The sequence below is a fragment of the Callithrix jacchus genome, chromosome 11 (assembly GCF_049354715.1).
Source record: "Callithrix jacchus isolate 240 chromosome 11, calJac240_pri, whole genome shotgun sequence".
Lineage (NCBI taxonomy): Eukaryota > Metazoa > Chordata > Mammalia > Primates > Cebidae > Callithrix > Callithrix jacchus.
The window spans coordinates 43,559,470-43,582,766 of record NC_133512.1 but is presented as its reverse complement, the minus strand read 5'-3'; the positions used below and the strand labels follow the sequence as shown (position 1 = coordinate 43,582,766).

The window sequence follows — 23,297 nt, the reverse complement described above, 5'->3', positions numbered from 1 at the left end:
GAGGGAGGGAGGGAGGGAGGGAGGGAGGGAGGGAGGGAGGGAGGATGAATACCTGATGGATGTAGTCCACAAAAGGGCAGTGTTTGATAGTCAGCATTTATATAGTAGTCTCGGATTTCACACAAGGACCTTATCTTCTTTGCTCACAATAGCAAAAGGAGGAGAGAGTAGGGATGAGGTACGTTTATAGATTAGCAGGTAGCATTAATTTTTTTGTTTAATATTTAAATTTCTATTTCTTTTTCTTACTTAAGTAAATTTATGGAATATAAGTGCAATTTTGTTACATATATAGATGGTGTAGTGGTCAAATTAGGGCTTTTAGTTATCAATCACTGGAACAACATCCATTGAGCCAGTCATAATTTATCATCCTTCGTCCTCTTCCCATCCTTCCTTCACTGTAAGTCTCCACTGTCAATCATTCCACTGCCTACATCCATGTATACAGCTGTTAGCAACCACTTAGGAGTGAAAGTATGCAATATTTTTCTTTCCACATATTGCTTGTTTTGCTCAAAATAATGACCTTCAGTTCTTTCTACGTTGCTGCAAGATGCATGATTTCATTCTTTTTTAGGCCGAATAGTACTACATATGTATACACACCACATTTTCTTTGTCTTATCATCTGTTGATGGACACTTAGGCTGATATCTTTGCTGTTTTAAATAGTGCTGCAATAAACACAGGAGTGCAGGTATCTTTTGATATATCACTCATTTTCTATTTCTATATGAAATATGCAATATGGCTATTTGAGAGTTAGGTGAAAGGTAATGGCTGAAGATTTAAGAAGAAAAGTTCTGTCATTTTTGATGACATAATAGCATACTTTCCAGAAAAAATATAACATTATTACAGTAGAGTATTTGGTTGTAATCATGAATGCATAAAGATATTTTCTGGGATATATTCTCTCCTCCTCCTTTCTTGTCTTTGTCTAACTTAGATTTGTAATTTAGTTATAAATTTTGCATGTAACATACATATATGTACACACATAATATCTATATATTTGTTTGCAAAGTTTTAAGTGCTAACCATCCCCTAATGTATGAATTCTCAATAAAATGAGGAAGCAAGCCATTTTGCTCCCCTTTGGGACAGAGCACAGTGCTAATGTTTGATTAAATGAGTATGACTCAATGTCCATGAACCACAAACAGATGCATACTATAACACAAAATACGTAGATCTATAATACAGTGAATGAATTCAAACTTTCTAGCTTCTTTAAATAAATATTAAAATGGGAGAATATACACATATATAGAGAGTTAGAAATGAAGATAGAGATACACAGATGACAGAGATAGAGATGATGGAGTTAGTTATGTGGAGATTGAGACAGCTGCAAGGTATTTTCTTGGAGTCTACATTCAAAGCCATGTGGTTATACTGTGACTATTCGTACTTTTGAACAAATTCAAGAATCCTTTTTTCCGATCCTCTTACGAAAAAAAAGAGACCTGAACCTAAAGGCTTAATTGGCATTTTGCACACATAAATGGATTCAGGAGCTCTGCAAATAATACCTAATTATGTACCACAACTAATTAAGGTCATAACAAATGCTGCAGTGAATGAAGCAGATATAAATTTATTTATTTTTTTCACTTTCAGCCCTGTTCTAAACCCAATTATACTCAACAAACAAGCGAATCAGTAGAATAAGACTACCAATTCATAAATAGATGCTTCCATCACCATTCTGTCACCTATCACAAGGAGAGCCAACTTTGTATTAACATCATTATAGAAAACAAAGTAAACCAAAAAGAATAAACACCTCTGAATCTCCAAGTGTTCTTCTAGGCCTGGGGTCACTTCACTTTTTCTTAAAGTACTGAATAGGAAATATTTTAGCAACTAGTGACCTCTGTCACTGCAGTGCAAAAGCAGCCCTAAAAAAACATATAAACAAAAGAATTCAACCACGTTCCAATAAAACTTTATTTAGAAATACAATCAGATCCCTGTTCTAGGCAATCCTGGGAGAATTATTAATATAATTATTTGTGTTATACTGTATCTATTATTGAAACTGAAACATTTAACTATCCATATTCCCCCAGTATTACAGAGGGAAAAAAAGTCTATCCTTAAATGATTGTGGATTTCAGTTCACTCGTATGTCTAGGCAGCCTTTAGTCATAAACAAAATGGATAGAAAGCCATGTCAGATTGACCTTGTCCCTTACTTTAGAAAGTTTTCACACAGCTTTTTAAAATATCTGTACTTCTCCTGCTCTGCTTCCCAAACGTGGAGATAAATATGTTCCCTGACAGCCTGACTTTTTCTGAGGCAGCACTCAATTTATCACTCTGCTCCTTGAGCACATTTTCCAAATCCTGACAAAAACATCCCTGAAACCTTCAGAGAGGAAAAATAAACCCTCATCTCAGGCTCTGTAAATTACCACCAAGTATAGCCATGAATAAAATAAGAATCAATCCTGATTCATGTTTTAGAACATCTTACAAAACAGCAACTCATGCTCTAAAGGCCATTGTCAGAACTTAGACCAGAGGAAATTAGGTAGGAAACAGAGAAGATACTAAATATGCTCTTTCACGCCACATTTTTTTTTAAAAGCCAATGATTAGAGATCTCTGAGTGAAACAGTATTAACCTCGTGATTTCTGCTAAGCCTGCTTTCTTTAAATTACATAAAACTCAGGGAAAATAAAAAACAACGGACTTAGATCGCAAAAGCAGGCCCATCACTGAAAGAAGGACTTAGCTGAAATGCACTTAGACTTCCTGAGAGCACAGAAAAAATACATTAGCCGTGATTGGTTTAGAAGATTGCTGACTTGAAAGCTCCTATTTTTAAGAAAGATCCAAGCGAGGTAACTTGATGTTCCTTGAATGATGAGTAGAGCCAAAAGCAGTCCGTGTAGGAAGGAAAGGAGAGAATATCTACATGTAACTGAAGGAATTGCTAACACTGCAATCACTTATTCACAAATATTATTATAACTATGGGCACTACACAAATAAATTTTCTGTACTCAAGGACAACCATGTAGTAGAAGATCTCAGAAAGCCATAGACATACATAAGCCTAATAAGATCAACATTAAAACATACAAAGGTGGAATACTGAACCTGGAGTTGCGGATGAAGAAAGGGTTGGGAGAGAAAGCAATGTTTCTTGGAGACAGTGAGAACAGAGCTGCCCCTGGAAAGATGGAAGAAATATGACAGGAAGAAACTGTTGTGAGGAAGGTCAACTGCTGTGAGAGAGGAAGGAGAATGCAAGGGGTATAAAGTGGCACACAGAGAGAAAATAAAAGGTATGCTTCATTAAGTGTTTAAATGTGCCTACATACATGGATGGGGTGCAGTTAATAATTATTCTTTTGTTAATAATAATAGGAGCTGCATCAGTTGATGCTAACTTTGTACCATGGACTGTGCTAAGAGAATTGCATGGATTTAGGCCTTAAAACAACCATTTAAATGAGTTGCTATTATTAATCCCATTTGAAAAACGAACACCGTGATTAAATGACTTAGTCAAAATCACACAACTAGTAAGTGCTAAAGTCAGGATTTAAACAAAGCAGTTCTTAATCACTGTGCTAAACAACTGTAGCAAGCTAAGGGAAATCTACAATTTTTTTTTTTAAGCTTGAGTGCCAGGCCAAGGTGAATCTATGGCTGACTTAGAAAAAATAAAGAAGGATCTGCTGAATTATATTGAGCAAGAACATGGGAAAATCAACACCCTATACAAGAAAATTGATGGTGAGGAGGATAGAATACAAGTAATAAGCAAAAAAAATGGATTAAAAATGAAGAGACAATATAGCAAGTTAAGAACACAGTCAAGGGAAATGTAGGAGTTTGTAACTGTCTAGCAGGGACAGAAATTGAAGGAAAAGGACAAATGTGAGAGGCAATAGAGAAAGAAAAGATTAAAAAACAGAATTTGAATTAAGTCAATATGGAAGCTGGGAGGTTACTACAAAGAGGGACCATTTCAAGCTGACTGAGTTCCAAACATGGGAAGACGTGTTTGGAAAGATGCAGATAAATTCAGTTTTGATGTATTATTGAGGGGAGAGCAAGATACATAGACAGAAAAATCTAGTAGGCAGATGGGGATGGCTCAAAAGTCCTTCAAATTGAGCATATTTAAACTGAATTCATGAGACTCACAAAAATAACAGCAAACCAAAGACTCCTGCTCTACCTCTGTCTCAGTTGGTATAGGCACTGGCTTCCCTGTTACAAATACCAGAAGGCTAAACGTCATTCTCAACTTTTCTACATCACTTCCTCGTATACTCATTTCAGACTGTCACAAGTCCTGTTAATTTCACTTCATAAATATCACTAAAATTTCTCTTTCTCACCGTTTACACCATTACTGTGGTAATCAAGCTAAAATAATCACTCGCCTTTATTACTACAATGGCTGGCTGGCTACCACCTTCCATCCGGCCGACCTACAGTTCATCCAGCACATTGCAGCTAGAGTAATCCCATCAAAACGTAAATTATCGTGTCCACATATCCCCACCTCCCTTAAATCCTCAATTATTTCCAATGCTCTAAGGTTAAAGATAAAACAGGCTTGCACCATCTGACTCCTGCTTAATCTCCTATCATCCCCACTCCAGCCAAAATGGACTTCTAGCTCTTAAGTCTGCCCTGCAATAAAGTGTTTTCACATGCTTTTCTGCATTCTCTTTATTATCTAGTTAATACCGACTCATCCGTCAGATCTGTTTATAATTATGTCTTCAAAAAGCCTTTCGAATCCTCCTGACTATGTCAAACAATACTGTTATATTTAGAACATTTCTAGTGTGATTTCCTATTTATTTGTGTGGTTATTATATATATTTTCTCTCCATTTCAACACCAACACATCACACTTTACCTGCTTTAATCAGGCTTTTGCTCCTCCACACCACTTAAAGTCCCATTTGCAAGGCCATCAAAGATCCATCTTTCCCAATACTGTGGTTGATCCCCAATCATCCTGTTGATTTTCTCAGTAGCAACTGACACAGTTCTTTCTTCTTGAAACATTTCCTTTCTTGGCACCAGGGCCAGTGTGTTCTCTTGGCTTTCTCTTCCTGTTCTTTCTTAATTACTTTGCAGATTTCTCTACCTCCTCTATTGCACAAAGTTGGTTTACACTAAGGCTTAGCATTGGACCTTCTCTATGTACACTCAGTCCCTGGGCATTCTTTTCTGGTTACAGGTCTACACACAACTCCCAGAGTTTTGTTTCCAACAATTCCTCTTAATTTCAGCCTCATATATCCACTGTCTACTTAACATTATCAGCTGGAAATCTTACAGACATTTCAAATATAGTATGTCAATAGGAGAACGAATATATTTTTAAAATAAATCTAAAATAGCACATTATTTAAAATAGCACCCACTCTCCATCACTCTTGTTCCTCTTGCCCTGACTTATGTTCCTTATCATATAAATATATAATTGTATTACAGCTTTAATTTTGGCTCTCTAGCTCCTCCAAGAAAATGTAAATTTTAAAATGTGCTACTTTAAAAGTACATTTCCAATGTCTAGAACAGCACCTGGCATCAAGTAGCTGTTGAAAAGATATTTGTGAAAATTGATCATAGATAATATCAATCACTGTCACTACACTGAAAATTGAATTGAGACAGAAATGTATTACGTGTTTGATTACCATTGTTTTCCCAGTGCCTGTTAAATGGTAGTTATTAAATGCTTTTTGACTGCTTGAATAAGTAGAAATAACACCAGGGTAGTGCAATCTTACCAATGACAAAGGAGGACAGAGTTACAACAAGCAGTGAAGCTACTAATATCAGGAAAAGTGAGGAGGACAAGAAAGGATAAAAGGAAAGTGTATTTAATAATTAGGAAATTATTAAATCATTTTAAGGTCAATTTAAGTATGGTGTATACTGATAGCAGATGGTAATTGGCTAAGGAAATAGTGGGAGGTACAGAGATAGAGGCTCCAAAGGTAGGCATGATATGGAACATACTATTCTAAACACATGGGTTTCTTTCATTCCATACCCCAGTGTTGAAATTTCCTACACAAACACAGCCATAACCCTCTTTCCCATAGTTAGAGAGAGTTCCCTTCCTTACTGGGCATCTTAGATACTAAAGAATTGTCCCTCTTCATTTTCCTCTGTGTGAAAAAGGAGCTATACATCCGAAAGTTGTGAGGACTGGTAATCGCTTAGAATACATTATATTTCATTTTGTATTTCAGGCTTTATAGTAAAAATATAAATGATACCCCCTTATTTATTTGTTAGTATAAGGAAAATAAAATAAGAAGTCACTGATAGATTTAAAAGCAAAGTGAAATTGGAATACAAATAAAAGACTGAGCAATCTAAAAGAGAATATTTGTTAATTCCTCAATATTTCCCTTGGTTCCATCCCTTCATTTCCTTCTTTGTGTAAAGAAGGTTTTATATATCTGAAAATTGTCAGGATAGAACACTATTGTGAAATTAAGTTTCATAGTTGTCTACATGTAGGTAGTGTTTGAAGCTTCTTATTTAAATATTGAAACTGGGAAGTATAAGTACATAAAGATTCAGTAAGCATGGTATTTCCTGGCCTGTCATAATTTTTAAGTTTAATGATTGTGAAAACATTTAGCTAGACTATATAGCTTGCATCTCGGTGTGTGACTCTGGGTGAAAGAGTAACATCATGGATTGCAGCAGCCAGAAAATGCTAATGACATTATTAAAAAAGAAGTTATAAGTGTATGAGCCAGTTCCCTAAAGACTCTAAGCTGGTCAGAACAAAAGGGCTGTTCAGGTTCTAGCACTGGCAAGAATGAGGACCATGACTCAGCTGTGTTCAGCATTCACTTTGATTTACTATCACACCAGCAAATTATCTTTGTGAAGAATAAACACAAGATTAAGAATGCAAGTGAATAGAAGCTTCCTGAGGCTGTTTTATTCCACACAAGGGTATATCCAAAGTTCAGTTCTACCAGCATTCCATGCAGAGGGAGGAATCCTCTCAGTCAGCAAAGTGCAGAACATGGGAATTGATCTCATAACCATCTGAATGGGAGGTAGTGTCAGGACTAAAGGGCTAGGCCCTTTCATTTTGGGGAGCTTCTTGTTGCATTTCAGATAAACACATCTGCATTTTATTTCTTAATGCTTTTTTAGACCATCTAAACTTCCAGTGCAGTAGGCCTGGCTATGGCCCACCAAAAGCCCACTTGAAGGGAGATGGGAAATTGGAGAGAAAGCTCATCTCACAAATCACTGCTTGGTTTAGGAAACTGAAGTTGCATATCCAGCGGGGAAAGAATAAATAATCCTCAGGTAGGAACAGACCACCAAAATTTTACTCATTGTATAAGAAAAACAAGTTTCATAGGGATCAATTAATAGTTTATACTCAAACTCTATGCAATCTAAACTAGAAATGGAAAGGAACATTCCTAAAATAAATACACAAAATTCCACTCTAACAAAAACAAAAAGTGTGAAATTGGTGGAATCTGAACAACATACGATAGAGATAACTTTGACTTGAAAGAAGTAGACATAATTTCTAACTCAGACCTATTAAGGAAGTATTTCTGCAAAGTCAAAATACATTTTTCAATTTTTTTTCTGTTTGGCCTGGGATAAATATAATATAGAAATACATTAACCCTTTTGGCTGATGTCTAAAACTAATGAAAAAGAGGAAATGTAATACATGTGTGCATTAAAAAATGCACAACTTGTCAGAATTTGCCTAATCATAAAATCTAATGATATTCCTCAGCCTGAGAGTCTTTTCATTCTCTTTAGTTTACATTATCTTGCAAAGTTATACCACTAAAACTCCCACAGTTTCAATTAATAAGGGCACATACTATATTATATTCTAGACAAAATGGCTAAGTATACATTTTTAGGTCACAGCTAACTCTATTTGTATGGCTTATGTAAAATTACAAGGGAAAGAAATACCAGATATTTAAAAGTTATTCCAGGAACAATATCATTTTATGATTTTTGAAGCTAAATATGATTTTTGATACATGAGAAATGCAAGCTTGCAAAATAGACTAGTATACTACTATGAATAAATCCAGTTTGAAGCTACAATTTGACATAAATCATGCTTTGTCCCTAAAAAGCCTTCATTTATCTCATTGGTTAATATTTGTTTCCATGGAAAGAATGATGTGGGAATAGTGTTGTAAGAAACGAAATCCCAGCACAAGTAACCACCCACTCCTGAACTGTACCTGGAAATCATGACAAAAATCCTTAATAAGCGTTTTTTCACACTTCATATAGTAAATATTAGATGTGTCTGAGAAAAAAATTTTCTTTCCATTACTACGGGCATATTATAATTTATGTGAGACTCTGAGAAAGTGACATAGCACCTAGGAAAATACACTAGCTAATCGTCTATTCTCCCCATATGTGTGACCTCTTAGCCTTCTGTTTACTGCAAATAAGACCTCGGAAACTCCATGCTTGTTCTTGTCAGATACTGAAAATAACCTTCATCCCTCCTCTTTATATCCAGGTTCACAATCTGAATACCAATGATCAATTCAAAGAATGCCAAAAATAAAGAAAATGCCTAAATCCAACTTAAGCTTCTGAGATTGGATATAGAAAGCTCCAATGGCTACACTTAGTCAAATTAAAAATAATTTCATACTCTCAAGATAGAATAGCATTATTGAATATTATCTCCAGAATGAAAAAATATAGGTATTACTGTTAAGTATGAAAGAGGGGAAAATATGCTAATGTACAGGTATTTGTTCAGCATCAGTACAAACCATACTGATAAATGGACCAAGAGGGGGTACAAGTACTCCCTCCTTATCCACAGAGAAATTCCAAAGCACCAAGTAGATGCCCAAACCCGCTAATAGTACCAAACTCCATTTATATCATAATATGCTGCATTTCAGAGAATAAAGAAGATGTCACTTACCTCCTCAAAAATGTATAAAAAACAGTAAAAACACTGTTGACCCAGAGAGATGCTTTATAAGATAATTCACCATCCCCAATCAAGAAAGGGGCATTATCACAGTGCATCTATTTAGACGGCTTTTTAGGTACCTCTTTTATGCCAGGCAATGCTCAAACCACTGGAAAAAAAAACAAAGAACTAGAGACAAAATAGGAAGGCAAGTAAAGTGGAAAAGTATCAGTGAAAGAATGAATACTTTAAGCAGCTTAATGCCAAAGGAACATTAGATTGGAAGAGAACAAAGTGGCAGTAGGTATTGTTGAAGAGATAAAGAGGGACCATGTCATGAAGTTTTGCGTAAAAACAAGGGATACGGAGAAGGTGATGTGTAGAGAGAAGTAGGGTTAAAGTCACTGTGGATATTAATAATTTTTAAATCAAAATTCAAATTTAATTCAAATGTCTAAATGCCAGTACCCAAAATAAAAATAAATGACACAAAGAGGAAGTCAAAATACTTGTTTCTCTTTTCATAAAAAACATGGAAGTACATGGGTGGCTTGTGTGGACAGTGAAAAGAAAAATAAAACATGGACATTTAGAAGAATTCCCAGGGTCAGACTAAGATGAGAGATCATAGACTTATTACCACACCAGTTTTCATAGTTTCGTGATTTTCAATAGCATTCAATAACCCAAGTGAAAATGCAAATCCTGATTGCTCAACTGAGAAAGAATAAGGATTTTGCCAGATAGAAAAAGGAAGGAAAAGAGTACTGCAAGGAAATAAAGAATTGTGCAAGGGAGCTATTTATGTTGTATACTAGATCTTGTCATGGAAGAAAATGAGGTGGGTCGAGCTACTGGATATTGGCGGCAGGAAGAGAGAGCAGTGTGATTACTTTATTGCATCTCATGATTTCAGAGATAACATCAAGATCCAGAATGGAAGCATTGCCCAGTGAATACTATGGAAGGAAGTGGAATGTCAACGAAGGTAAGGTGATTAAGGGATTTATGCCAAGGGTAGCTGACTTACCTTACCTACATACTTTAACCAATCCTAACAGATGACAAGAGGTATAGATAAAGAAGCACTGCCATACAGACTTCCACATCAGGAGTAAAAAGGAAGACAATAGATGACACTGAGGAGTAGAAGGCAGTAATGTAAGTCAAGGCAAACTAAAAACATACATACATCTTGGACCAACTTTATATTTTCTATGCCACATTCTGAACAACTGAATAAAGTTACAGATTGAGGGAAATTATCATTGTAAATTCATGAGTGTCTAGTCAAACGTCTGCCCGCACCTGCCCAGATCATAGCATATGCCTCTGGTCAAAAACTTGTCTAACTTTATCTGTAAACTCAGATGTTCTCCACCTTGTTCGAACTCCACAAAGAAAACTTAAATTCCAGAAATATCCCCAACTTATGACTATAAAACCTAAATACCGTTCAAATTGTTATATTCTTTCTTTTCTCTGCTCTTTCATTACAGGCAGTGTACCTTCTGGTCAATAGCCGATATGTCTTAGATCTTATTCAGTTCTACATTCTTACACATGGATTCTCTTTTCCATATATGTATATATATCCCCATGTTTCTATTCATACATTTTTCATAGATATTTAAACAATCAAAAATTCCCAATTCAGAAAAGTAAAGGCTCTTTCAAACTTCTATTCTTCAGAACCAGCTCTATGTTTTTTTAAACCTTCTCAGATTAACTCTTCGAATGAGTCACTCTGTTTCCATTTCCTGAACTCCTACTCATTCAACAAGTTTTTGTCTGGGTTTCACCCCTCATCACTCCAGCAATACATGTTTAGCTAAGATCAGCAGTAATCTTCTAGTGTTCAAATCCAATGGTTATGTTTTAGTCCTCATCTCAATCTCGCAGCAACATCCAACAGTGATGATTACTTTGCCATTCTTGTGAGACATTTTTTCCTGTCTTTAGAACGTGCCAGGTTTCTGTTGTTGTTTTTCTCCTCTATGACTAATCATTTTCATTCTTTGCAAACTGATGTATTCCAATGCACTCTAAAAGTATTAGGATATGTCAAGATTTGTTCCTAAAATTACCTCCTTTTTCACTCTACGTTCCCTTCCTAGGGATATGTAGTGATGCCAAAGACTTCATTCCCCATCTATACCACCAAATTTATGTATCTCTTTCAGAGTTCACTGCTGTCATCTCTTTAATCGTATAACCAACTGTTCACTCTAGAATTATGCTTGAATAAATGAAAGAAATACTCTTTTTCACAGGAGGATAAAAGAATAAGGATTTGTAGATATATCTTGGGAATTGTTTTTATTGTCTCTTCTTGAGTAAATTCCTATTCTCTTCTCAAGACGTAACTCAAATTCTACATTGTCTGAATAATTCCTGAGTCTCTCTTTCTCCAAACTCCTATAGCAACACATGCCCATTTCTACAACTGCACACAGCCCATGGTATCATAATTTCTACATGTGTCTTCCTCAAACCCTCAGTATAGGATCTCCATAATGTCAAAGTCAGGTTGTATTCATAATTCTCTTTCCAAAATGTACTACTCCGAGGTATGGTAGGTGCTAAAAAAATTTTAAATGAATAGTTAAATGCCAGTAGACCAGCACATCCTAAAATGTGCTCCAGGGTTTTCAAAGATGTTTCCAGAAGGAGAGATTGTGTGATTAAATAAGGCTAGGAAGTTTATACTAAATCCTGTTTTAGAGATGCTGATTTCACATGTGAAGGACTATAAGAAGTTCTTAAAATAAAAAACTGTTCAATTTTAATATTTAAATAAGGAAGGTATCTTTCTCTTTTCCTCTTTTAACATACATATTAGCATTCCTCAAAAAGTCTTTCTTTATCTCTTAATATAGTTTGAATTTTAACTCATGAGGATCAGCAAAACACATGTTAAAGAACTAGGGAGGATGTCACTTTCTCTTTGATCAGGATGCTCCATGATGATAAGACACAGGCGCTAATTTCTTTAATGTAGCTTTTAAATTTCTTAGTGGAAAAAGGCCTTTGATCAATATGGCACTGCTATACACTGACATATACATCAAATCTAACATATTCTTTTTGTGTTTTGTTTTCTACAATGTCACTAATTTCAAGACATTGCCTAACCATTGCAATATAATTACAGCCACATTCAAGCCATTGTTTTGCTTGTTTTCTGAATGTGCTCTTAAAATGATAAATAGTTGCCTAAGCAGCAAATGTACCACCATGCAGGCAGCTTGGACAATAAAAGCATTAACAGCTCTAAAACAAAATTTCCACTTGAAGCTCAAAAACCTTATTATCACTTCACCTTCAAAATACTTTGACTAGTAGCGTTTAGAGTACATTCAAAACCAGACACCCAAAACAATAGTGCTCCCCTAAATGGCTTTTATGCTATGTTACCTTTAATATGCAACAAAGAAGTAATCTCTATTTGCCAAATAGAAACTTCTAATATATATCCTAACAAACAACATTACATAACAATAGAACACCCTTCCTAGTAATCAGAATTCTCATTAAAAACAACACAATAGCGAAATGACTGACTCATCAGCTTGCGTGCCCTTTGTCTATTTGGGACAAGTGTAGGGAAGTTACAAGTTGTTTATGTGCAGCCCAAGTGACAGGCAGGAGAAGTTACTAAGCAACATTAAGTACTTACATTTTTCTAATCTTTAAAAGCTGTCCAAAGTGGAATAATCCTATAATATACAGGTAATAGAAAAAGCAATGTGGGAGTTATGTTTTTGACTGAATGAAAATGTTTTGCTTAATAATTCTAAAATTCTGATTCACTATGAATTCATCTGTTTTGGTCTTAAGAATTGCTTCAGGTGTTTAAGCCTCTTCTACTCAGTCACCTCTTCTACTCACTGTCAACAAGACAGACCAGGTGTGCAGTGAAAAACGGCATTAATGTGGGTTTGCAGGTGAGGCTGGAGTGGTCCTTATGCGTCCTGAAACCAGCTTGTTCTCCTACTAATTATCTTATTCCTATTGTATGAATAGAATATTTTGTTCATCTCAGCATCAGCTCTTTGTTCCTTTCACAGCACTATTACAACAAATAATCATGCACTTGTTTCTTTGTTTAGATCTGTTCGCATCTGTCTTTCACCAAAGTGCAACCTTTAGTACTATAAGACCTTTTCCATCCATTCCACTTCTTCCACTTATCTGGCAGACTGCCTAACACAGAGTAGCCCATCAATGACTGAAGGATGAAAAGGACACAGGGCCATGGTTAAGTAAGGAGTTCTGTCTCTAAGGGATAGTTTTCATATCTCTATATGAACCTTAAACTTCCCAGAACTAGCTATTACTAACAATCTCCAACATACACACTAGGAAAGGCAAGACAAGTGAGAATTCTCCAGCCCATATTTCTTTTCATTAAGGAACCAAAAAAAACAGATTTCTTGGTCAAGAGCCAAACACGAAACACTTTCTTGTATTTTCTGTCTCAGCAAAACAAGTTACCGAATAAACTACAAACTCATCTTTTCTGCCTGAAGTTTTGTTTTCAAGTCAAGGATCTTGTCATGCTTTTCTATAGTACCTCTGTTTCTCCCTCCTTTCCTGTTCATGTAATTCAAAGGGAGTCTGATCTAGACACTAACAGGTTTCTTCACATCACGGGTCATGTTTCCCCAGCATGCTATTAGGTACAAATAGCAGAGTAGCCAATACAGAGCAGAACAGAATATCCTTCTGTTATTAAATGATGATAGCTATGGCTATGTTTTAAGAAGATCAGAGGAGAAAAAAAAGGAAGACCTTTCATCACCATTTTACGTAACGGAAAGGGAGTTAAAATTTCTGAGCATTAATTGCATGCCAGCCACTCTTCTAGGTACTTTACCTGTGTTGTCTAACTTATCTATCTATGTTAATGGTTATTTCTTTTTTATAGTTTAATAAGAATATTCTGGGCACAAGGGTAAGTAATGAAATCTTACAGAGTGTTTATATTTAATAAATTTAAATACTTTATTAATATAAAACTAATAAATACTTTTAGGTTTAGATTTTATTTAGAACATTTTCTTTACTCTTGATACTTTTTCTCTGAGACAATAATCCAAGGAAAATGGAAATAATAAAGACCTAATATTTTTAATGTTTATTGTGTGCATTCTGTTTAAGCCCCTTACATCCATGATTAAATCATTTAATTCTAAGTAATGGATTGCATTTTTATTAACCCTGTTTTACAAAGAGAAGTCTAAAGCGTAGAATTTAAGTTACTTACTCAAATCCATCCAGGTACTAAGTATTTTACGTCCAGATGGTTTGAATGTAGAAACTAAGTTTCAAGCTTTATATCATCAAAACTAAGAAAATGATGAAACTCAATAAAGCTTCTTTTTATATTGAGAAATTATATGGAGAGTTGACTTCTCCATACCCTTTTTCACAATTCCATCTCATTATGAACAACCAAAACACAATATACAACTTGGGATTCTAAGAGAAAGTGTATTATAAAGCACGGCCCAGCTGTCTCACTGGGGGAAACTCATTCTGAGATTACTCTATTGATGCAACTCTAAAGACATTTCAAACAGCTACGTACTTCTCATCCCATCTGTCCTTCCCCTGATTTGATAACTGATTCACGTGGATTAGAAAGAAGACTAAAATAGAATGATTTGACCTAAGATGGTACTTTCAAAAAGGAATTTTTTTGGAAAGCCTTAAGTGTTATACAGTTCATATAGCTATAATATTTAAATACTACACGAAATAAATGCATAAAACATTTAAAACTAGAATTTGAATTGTTGCATAAATTAATAATTTGTGGGATGTGGTTTGTAGACTGGGTTTTCCACCAGCAACCATCGCTTTAATCTTCTCTAGTGGTAATGAAGTCCTGAATGTCTGCTTGCAGATATGATTCATGATTTGTGAGCTATGGCTCAATTAAAATAGGTGTGTTTTTCTCAAGGGAAGTAAGAGTTGAAGAAACAATTAAAAATGACTTTTTCACAACTTCACACTATTGTCCCACAAGAGCAAAATATCTCTGATGAACCACTTATTCTACTATTTGTTTTTTTTTTCCCCCACCTCTAGGATACATTAATAACCTGAAACCAGAAAATAGGTATCCATAAAAATTTTAATTTCATGATCTGGAAATAAATATTTTATCTGCCATATTCCAAAATATTGTTCCATGTATTCTAAATATGTCATACCATAGAAAGTAATAAATGTGTTCTGAGCAGCTGTATACAAATCATGACTTCTACTTATTAAAACACACACTTGCTCTAAGACATTATAGTTTATATTTGAAAGCCAATTTTCTAGTCTTTGGTGAGTGGGGGGCAAAGGCTAAATATTGAGAAAGTGGGATTACCTGCTCCTTCAGCAGACAGAATTAGAACCTGTAATACAGTTTATTAAAAGAAGTGTTTATTAAACTCTAATATTGTATTAGACACTGCATTAAGCATTAACTTCCAAAGATAAACAAGGTTGATCCCCTTCCTCAATGGAGAAAACAGATTATTTCTATTCTCTGCGGCATATTCAATAACGAAGGTTCCACAAGATTCAGTGGAACCACACAGAAAGACTGGGGGTTCTTGGTAGATAGAATACAAATAGATACCTCAAAGTATCTTGATACTAGAGTAGAGGCTTAAGAAACAAAGACACATTACCAAAACACATTAGTGTGGAGAGAGGGCAGAGGAGTTGGGGTATCCAAAAGTAAATTACTGAGAGGTAAATATAAGCAGAGAAAAGGAAGATGCAACATTGAGTGAACTGTGGAGGGTTATAATAAGCCAGCGGCAGTTAATAGCCAATTTAGAGCCTTTTGATTAAAAAGAATGGTCTCTAGAGCTAGACGGCTGGGTTCAAACCTCGGCTCTATTCCTACTAGTTTGTAACTGTGTCAAGTTAGTTAACACTGTCGTCCTTCAGTTTGCTCTTTTGTAAAATGAGAATGAGGATAATAATAAAATTATCCCAGAAGGGTATGATCAAGATTAAATATTCAAAATAGCTATAAAGGCAACTTCCAGGTAGTAAGCACTCAATAAAAGTTACTAACATTATTTTTAAACTAGAAGACGAAGAGAACCAATGGGCAAGGAAGCCGATTTTAGCATCACATTCAAAAATCAATCCTGAAAACTAACTCTTCCAGCCCTAACCTGAAGTGTTGCAAATGACAAGAGAATGAATCAGGGACAACAACGTGAATGTATTTTCAAAACTCTGTCACCACATATGCATCTGACAACAGCTCAGGAGCATCAAGTTTGCTTATGGAGCGTGTCCATTTATTCTCTGATTTTGAAGGTACAGCTTTTGTGTTCCTTGCAGCTATAGTGATTGGCACATTGCCAATCAAAAGTAACTGAATTGAGGACATTGTGTTTCAAATTTACAATGCAATACAAACTCCCTGTTAAAAGACAAATCCTTCATTTCAAATTGTTGACTCAGAAAATCCTTAAAAAAGAATTCCGGCTGTTTAAATTTAGCATGCTGAGAAAGACCAATCTTAAAATATTGTTTGGCTCTATGCCTGTAACATTTTCATTTTATTCCTTGTTAGTGTTTGTCTTCTGTGATAAGAAGACAAGTGAGAGTAATCATGTTAGTCTCTGTAACACTTCACGTTCTACCTAAATGAACCATTTTGTTTTTATCCTAACCAGTTAAAGATGGCCTTTTACATCCTGGCAAACTTTCAGAAAATCATTAAGCAAGAACCAGTGATATTTCCAATTACTTTTGTACCTCTTCGGTCAGCATCTGGCCTTACTCCCCAACTTTTCTTTGAATCATTGTTTTTCCACTTTTAAAAAGAGTATGTAAAAGAGATTATCTGATGACAAGCATAATCTTTTTCTAATAAGACCTTACAACTATTTAAAGAGATGTTTTGAGTCTGTACTTCATCTGTGACTAAAGATCTCTACCCCACACACAGCCCAAAGAGTTTGTTATTTAGTGTCCCTCAGGACAAAGAATGTGGACATAATTTTGGACCAGCCTTCTACTATATGATTATTTTCTTTTCTTTGTATACCCCTCTGTGTTTGGATCTTCCAACTTTTCTCCACATTAAGTGCATTATCTTCCTTCCTGGCCATGCCCTCACGTTCATTTCCAGAGTCTGTGCAGCCGAAGCAGAGCCTGAAATTGGAATGGTGAATATGCCAAGTTTGGATCTATGCAAAGGTCAATGCAGGTAGATTCCAGTTTAGGTGGATCCAATCTTATGTATCATGAGCAAAGGAAGAGTTCCCAAGCACTACTCATCCACGGCACCCACAAAATAATACGCTTACCCCCCACCCTGATCCATAGTACAGTACCATTTTAATTTTTTTTAAGTAGCAAAGCAATTAAGAATCAGAATGAGTCACACCGCGTAGTTAACTCTAACTCAGCATTCACTAAATATGTTGCTTTCAGTAATTTGTTTATTCCTTCTGAGTTTGAGTTTTTCCAAAGGGGAGAAAATGCCATCTCCCTCTTGCAGCTATTATACGGTAAATGAGAGGCCATATTTAAAGCTCTTGACCCAGTACCTGCAACTACTATACTCAGAATAACCACCACTGCTCATCCATTGTGTGATGAACATAGCACATGAGAAAATAATCCAGGGCTATCAAGCAGTTGAACCTACTTCATAGTAAATACGCAAGGTATTGACTATGGTATTGGGACATACCATATGCAACTCACTTGGTTAGAATTTGCGTTAGTGTTTTACAAGAGAGAGAAAATGCTATTGCTGGGAGAGAGCTAATAGGAATAGGCTTTTTCAGAATTTTTCCTAGAGTTTGCTCTGGGCAAGTGCTCCTCTGCTAGAGGTATTACTCTTAAGAGAATACTGCAACAGTATCATGCATATATAAATACAGCTCTGCTGCTGAAGGCAGTCAGGAGAAGCATCCAGGCAAAGATCATCTCAAAATGTCATTTCAAGCCTATCCATCGCATCAAAGTTGTTATTAGTAGGCAGATTTTGATTTAGTGATCAGGAGCTATCTTTGTCTGGCTTGTATGGCTACAACTCTCCCTTCTTTCAGTAGTGTGCAAGAAAAAGCATCATAGGATACTACTCACAGGATCCTAGTTCAGGCACAATCCCAGCAAATGATTTACCAATCATTTTACCAATGATTTTAACTGAAATTTTAAAAACAATTTAAATAATTGTTTTATTTCACAAATGATTCTGACAATCTTCTTCCCAGTCATAACATGAGCTTTGCTTACGAGAAGGACAAGAAAGTAGGAAGCAAAGGCATTGCCACCACTCAACTCCAACTACAGAAATTTCTATATTTAAACAAATTTTCTCAAATTTTTATCAGTGCTCTTAGCCTAATTTTCCTTCTCTTTAAAGACATTCAGAGTTCAGGTAATGATAGTCTACTGTAGAGTATCAAGGAACTGCTTGTGAATGTGCTCCAACCATATTCTTCTATTCCTCATGGAGACTTTTCTTTTCCTCACTGTTGTCAAAAATTTTTAATCACCCTCATGTATCCACTATTGTAGCAAATATATCCCGAGTTACATTTTACTCGGTGATTCACAAAGTCACATGTAGACTTTATGCACAGGGATACTATGTACGTGTGTGGAATCGATCGCCCATAACAAATTGGGAACTCCCTTAATGCCAAAAAAAGTAAGTAAACCTTTATACTGGAGATCCCATGATGAGTAGAAAATTAGTCAACACAATTCCAATGCCATTCTTGACATGTTTTATTTTTGGTAAAAGTACGAAGATTTGGTGGATTAGAGAAAGAGTAACACAATTTAAAACTGAAATTACAGCATAAGAGTAGTCCTTAGTTACCTTTTTTCTAAAGACAGAGGATTTCAGAATTACTTTGCTTTTCACAATAGTTATTTCATAAATTTTGAAGCCTTCTTATCCTATGGAATTTATGCTAGCCCATGGAAATATCCAGCTTAAAATCCTAGATTCTCTTTTAGGTAATTGATGTTTTGTCAATAATCTTTCTTGGAGAAAAATGTACTAACATGGTGTTTTCTCCAATGATCCTCCAACTAAGTCTAACATTTTTGTGGTATGTATCCTTTCTGCTTGAAGGAATTTTTCTCCCCAACCCCCAACTATAAAAATTTGGTCAATGCAATAGGACCTGGTTAGGTACCCCAACATCTTTAGACTAATTATTTCTGATTCCTATTCTAGAAAAGACCTTCAGTATTCTGCTGGCATTCATGTTTCTTTGGTCATTTGCTTTACAATGGACTGGCCCTTGCTGACCTGTTTGTAAAGGAGTTGGTGATCTGCAATTTGAGCAACCAGTTGAAGTTGTTTTTTAAAAAGTTTTAAGCCTTCGTTTTCTGCCAAGGAACACAATGCCGCTTGGTTTCTAAGTATAGAGCCGTTTATGTAAAAATCACCACTTTAAAATCACATGAAAGAGACTGTTCAGCAAGTGGAGGAGACTATTGTAGCAGGAGGAAACGAAGGGAACCCTCTAATGTAGCACCCACTAAAGACTATTCGAATGTTTATCATATCATCAGTGTGGCTTAGGCTGTTGCCTAGCAGTTATCTAGAGACCCACTTCACATTTTATTTTAATAAGGTAAATCAAAGACTTCTGTTTGCTTGCTTGCTTAGTTCACGGATTAAGAATAAATCTGGGCTGGAACTTGTAACAATTTTAAGTAGGGCATTTGAAAGTCTAAGTCAACCTCTTTATGAATTACCTTTTGAAAAGATAAGCTGCTATCTCATTGATAACTTTCAGGAGACCACTCTTGGAATTAAATCAGAAAACATTCACCAGTTGTGTTGCCTAAAATCACAATGGACAGGGCACTTTCTGCATAGCTAATGCACAAGCGGCATCCGCCAGCAAATCACGGAGCACCCCTACAATCGCATAACTAGGACAGGAGTCAGGGAGACGAACCGATTTAACATTTCATGGAGAATTCAAAGCTACGCTTTTCTAACTTTCCTCCCCATTTCTTCTCAGCTTCCCTTCCCCCGTACCACGTACCCAGAAGCCACTCCATTTGTCAACCAGGTCCAGTTTAACTTACTGCAGTGCGATGCAGGCGAAAGCTGGGCGCATCTCTGAAGCGAGAGCCACTGCTTTTCCGGAGAGGAACTGGGACTAGCCAGCTCTCAGGATCCTTTCCAATTCACACGCTCCCCGCACAGTAAGAAGGCTCCCACACAGCTCGGCTTCCCCAGAGGAGCAGAGCTTCAAGAACTCTGCTCACAGCATCCTCCTCCCCACTGCCGCCCCCTTCCAGAACACCCGGCCCATTGGAACTAGTGTCTGAAAGATGGAAATCTACTTCCAGGCAACAACATAGGCTGCCTGCAGTTCACCCGTCTCTGATCATTTGCAACTCAAAAACAGCGGAGGCTGAAAGACGTAGGTTTCCGGAGCCCGAAAGTCATCTTTAGCATCCCCATTCCCCACCTCTCACTCCTCCCACTTCATCCCCGCTCCTCTAACGCGGTCACCTCCAGTCCTCCAGTCTCCCACTCAAGCTAGCGATCACAAACGATTATTTTATCAGCCAAACCAACAAGCAGCGGAAGGAAACAATTTGTCAGAGATGAAATACCTGTTGTCCGTGACTAACGCTCTTCTCTCGTCTCTCTTAGTCCTTATGTCAGGGCGCGGTGATATTGGAAGTCTGTGCGTGTGTGTGTGTGTGTGTGTGTGTGTGTGTGTGTGTGTGTGTGTGTGTTGAGGAGGAGGCGATTTGCACGGCTGCAAGCACCAGCCCTGCCTATCTCTGGCTGCCGCTTCTGCAGTTGCTGTTGCTACTCTTTGCTGATGGAGCTCCGGGGAAAATGAGACAGGGAGACAAGGCTATACAGCTGTTTAACTGCTAGTCCAGTTATGAGACAGGGGAGGAGACAGGGCAGGTGAGCGGCTGTTGAGACAGTGAGCTGGATTCACTGAAATTGCTTCCATTCAGTAGACATCTTAGGCAGGAAATATAATACCTGTCTCCCCTCTCCCTTCTACAACTATAGACCTTGATGGGTCATTGTTGAGGAACCATCTGTCTAACCCACTTCTACCAGTTGTAGCAGCTGCAGAGGCTCTTGCTGCATTCTGACTTGGTAACCTCTGAGCAGGCGGCTGGAGGATGCGTGAGGATAAGGTAGAAAGGCAGTTAAATATTGAGGGAAACTCTAGGTATGTGTAACCAATCAGGGCACAGATAAAAATGACGATTTTGAGCCATGCATGTAAAATAGCGTATTAGGGTAAGGAAAATGCAAGTCGATAATCAAGATTTTTGTAGAATGTGTACAAAACCAGAGAGTTATTAAGCAGTGTGCTTACCAGCTTAAACACAGGGTGTCTTGATTGCTTTTACCTTCTTTATATAATATTCTCAGTGATTTTAATGCATTAACATTTCTCTGTCAGTTACAGACTCCGGTGAAACCAACTTTTTTCTGTCTTCTCTTAACTCTTATTTGCTCTCCTTATCGGCTGCTTACTCTCTGCTCTCATTAATCTCCAACATATTCTGACAAAAAAAAATGACATTTGGCAGAACTTAGAAATAAAAGACCTTCTCAAATCCCCCAAAGACTAGAATACTTTCTAATTACTAGTAGCATTGGCTTTAGTAATACTCTGTCTTCATTTTCTTGTTCTGCAGATTGGGTAATCACGCACAACCCCTCCTAAATACACACAGGCAGATACGCATACCACTTAATTGAATATTACTTTTAATCCACTTTCAGCCTCCACTTATCTGAGCTAAAAATAAACTTAATTCCTTTTGATTTTATTTGTAATACACACCTTTAATTATTTCTGCCTCTGAGTACTTTTCATATTGGCCATATTTTATCCCAGTTTTTAGGGCTTGTATAATCAGGGTTTAATTAAACAGAGGGGAACACAGAAAAAAGAAAGTATCAGCAAAGACCCAGAAGGAAGAAAAGAACCCAAAAGGATTAAATAATACATCTTTTTCTGATGTGTTTATGTTAGAAAATTACTGCCTTTAGCTAAACAAAGACCAATTAATGAGCAAAGCATTTATCAATTATCCAGTAAATACCAATTTGCCAAAGGCAGGCTAACTACAGCTTTAACAGATTTTATCAGCCGCTAATATTTTGTTTTAAAAATAATATAATGTCTTAAATGGAAAGAGTATCTACAACTTTTTAATGTCAAAATTTTAATTAAACATAATGCCAAATAGGCACTATTTTTGTCTCTTCATTTGTCGTTCATTAAATAATTATATCACACAATATTATTAACAGTATGAAGAGTACCTTTTTTATACTTGTGTACACTGCAGAGTAAGGAAGTAGGCAAAAGTAGTCTCTACCCCACAGAAATAGATTTTGATACAGAAGGCCAACTCTATACACAAATGGTACAATTTTAAACTTATCCTGCTCGGCAAATTCATCCCTTACTATAATTAGCAGGATCTCACCATTTGTGGTTTAGGAAGGTTTTCTTTTTGTTTCTTCAGGTTTTGTTTTTGTTTTTAACCTTTACTCCTATTTTGAAATTAAAACATATTTAGGGAAAGCACTAACTCTTTAAACATTCTTGAGAGACATAATGTATTAGCTATCTTCATTATAAATAAGCAGGAGTCTACACATCTGGTCTGGATAGAGATGGAAGAAACACAAGATCTTAAAATAATTGATAATGAGTATTTAACATCTATCTTGATAGTAAAAAAAAAAAAACAGCTTATAGCATTACTAAGATTCACTTTAAGGAAAAAACCACTCTCTTGAAACTACAAGGTTTGGTGATGGAGGAAGAAAATACTCAGTTAAGGATTGATGACTGAATCTTATCCCTGACTCTTAACTCAAGATTCTCTATATTGTTGGAAAAGTAACAAATCACTCCTTTATAACACTGTGCCCATTTCTCCTAGAGGCTTCTCTGTTCCCGTCACTAGATTTTCAGAAACTTCATGGGAGTCTGTTTATCATTCATCAATCTAAAAAATAAGTAACAGAAAAATGAATCTGCTCTATAAACACTCATTAATCAACCTGGTCATCAACTTGTGAAAATATATACAAAGAAATCATATTAATTTTCATCTAAATCTTCATCATCATCAAAACAAGTATTCCCACACTAAATTCTGTAATTTAATTATACTCATTTACTGAAGAGAAGCCAAAAGTTTGCAAACTGTACAACGGCAGAAGCCATGTTTGTTTAATTCACTCATGTGTCTCTAGTATCTACTAAACTGCTTGGAATGTGGTATATGCACAGGAAAATGGCTTTTGAATAAATGAATGAATTA

General features: G+C 36.1%; 1 protein-coding gene across 24 annotated transcripts in view; it reads right to left on the bottom strand.

Annotated features, from left to right (window-relative positions):
* The window catches only part of DGKB (diacylglycerol kinase beta), a 747,505-nt gene extending 726,376 nt beyond the window's left edge, over window positions 1-21,129 (bottom strand). For 9 of the 24 annotated variants that reach the window (XM_078342641.1, XM_078342644.1, XM_078342653.1 and 6 more), the window contains exon 1: window positions 20,055-20,197. The gene's annotated coding sequence lies outside the window, so the exon portion shown is untranslated. Of the gene's footprint in view, window positions 1-20,011; window positions 20,198-20,591 lie in introns of those variants that run through there. The other 15 variants (XM_078342643.1, XM_078342646.1, XM_078342655.1 and 12 more) reach the window with 2 other exon arrangements.
* Between the last annotated feature and the right edge of the window lie 2,168 nt (window positions 21,130-23,297).